The 2,039-nt window shown below is 38.2% G+C and overlaps 1 long non-coding RNA gene across 1 annotated transcript in view; it reads right to left on the bottom strand.

The window, feature by feature from the left end:
- Window positions 1-1,340: 1,340 nt before the first annotated feature.
- LOC105805239 overlaps window positions 1,341-2,039 on the bottom strand; it is a 115,061-nt gene continuing 114,362 nt past the window's right edge. Inside the window, exon 4 of the long non-coding RNA XR_001137198.1 lies at window positions 1,341-1,410. This is a non-coding gene — a long non-coding RNA (uncharacterized LOC105805239). The remainder of the gene's footprint in view (window positions 1,411-2,039) is intronic.

Consider the following 2,039-nt stretch of genomic DNA (forward strand, 5'->3'; position numbering starts at 1 on the left):
CTGATAAGCTGTAACGAGGGGAAATGATGGGTTAAAAAAACATTCAAGCAAAGTACCTGAGGCACAGAAAATCCTTGACAAATGGGAGGTATGATTTTTATATTATAAGATCTTTGACCAGAGTACAGGGGTGAGGGAGTACGAGAGAGACATGGACAAAAGTACCTGAAGTCTTTCTCCTGTCATCCCGTAGGAACTAGACGTCTGGCATTACAATTTGCTAAAGATGAACTGATTCCATCAGCCCATGCAGAATATAAGTACATTTGACAGAATACAGCAAAGTTAGGATTTATATAGTAAGCTATATTTAAAACTGCCTGGTTAACAAATTAACCCAGCTGTGAAAATATCCTGGTTTCCATTCACAACGAATACAAGACAAGAGCCATTCTCCTTTAATCAACCGGGCCTGGTGGCAGCACAGTCCATTCTGCATAATTGATTCCTACGGGTTTCAGAGACATAATTTTCTTAAGACAGACCAAAATTAAACTATTTTCTAGGAAAGAAAAGGGGTAAGAGAGAAGAGTTTTTCTCTACAGATTTTTGGTAAATTCTATGAATCACTGGCTTATTCGATTTAGGAGACTAATGTCTGAATAAAAAATAGTAGTTATGTCGGTACTTTAAGCCAGTCTTAACTGTTTTTCCTTTAAAAGGGCATATGAAAAACCAGTCTGCTCTGCAACTCAATTTTTCAAATTCTGTGACAGAAGTAAGAAAAAAATCTACTCACTGCTACCAAAAAGCTACCCAGCAGATTCTCAACTTCAGGTTTAAAACCAATCACCCCTTAAGAAGTCAGGGGAGAGATTCTGAATTATTTAGAATGTTGGCTAAGTTACATTATTTATAATTTTTGTTCCTTTAGAGAAACAATTTATTTAAACAGAGATCAGAAGCGTAAATAACCAAATGGAATAGAATTTCAGGAAGTACTATTCAAATAAATTCAAACTTGGATTGCAGGGAAATAGTCTATTAATTTAGTTCACTTGATAAAGACATTGCTAAGAAAAGGATGTACCATTTTATACTTTCTTTGGAAATCAACCAAACTGAATTAGTTCAATTTGGAACATACCGAGCCTTAAAGCCTTTTGCTAAAGCATAACATAAATTTTGATTAGTCAAGTGTGAAAAACGACAAAGCCAACTTTCTTGTCCCGCCAGTTAGTCAGTCTATAAATAGAGCAATGCATTAACAGCCACCAAAGCAACTGGTGAGTTCCTCAATGTCTGCAACGTATATATCCCAGCAAACAAGCTCTCAGCAAGTTTAACCAACGTGCTTCCAATGATCTGTAATCCGATCCTTTTAAAATAAACTGTGACTCACTGTTTGCTTTCTTCACCAGGAGGTGGAGTCTTGCCATGCCCTTCCATTACAAAATCCTCCTGTTCCACCTGCAAAGGCAAGCACCACAGGTCAGCAGCAGTCAGTTACCAGCATGCATTCACTCCAAGTACCAGGACCTGCCCCGTGCACAACCACAAGGCCATTTCACTACAGTGCCTAGAACAGAAGCTTGGGCCAATGGTTTTCAATCTCCAGGTTTGCTTAAGTCACTTCTTTGACTGACCAGATTTGCAGAATGAAAAAGGAGGCATGTTGATCTGCAACTCATGTAACAGTGACAAAGGATTAGCATCCAGAATATAAAAGAACAGCTATGAATCAATGAGAAAAGACAACCTACTTGAAAAATCTGCAAAATAACTGAGTAGGAATTTCACCAAAGAGAACACATAAATGGTTCCTAAACATATGAAAAGATGTTCAATCTCATGCCAGTCAAGAAAATGCAAATTTAAACCACAAATTGATACCATTTCACAACTACCATGTTAGCTAAAATTAAAGTCAGGGCCAGGCCTGGTAGCACACTCCTGTAATCCCAGCACTTCAGGAGGCCAAGGCAGGAGGATCTCTTGAGGCCAGGAGTTTGAGATCAGCCTGGGCAAAATAGAAAGACCCCACCTCTACAGAAAAATTTAAAAATTAAAAAATAAAATTAAGACATCAGGGCTGGGTG

Source organism: Propithecus coquereli, unplaced genomic scaffold, assembly GCF_000956105.1.
Source record: "Propithecus coquereli isolate 6110/MARCELLA unplaced genomic scaffold, Pcoq_1.0 Scaffold126, whole genome shotgun sequence".
In the NCBI taxonomy this organism is placed as follows: domain Eukaryota; kingdom Metazoa; phylum Chordata; class Mammalia; order Primates; family Indriidae; genus Propithecus; species Propithecus coquereli.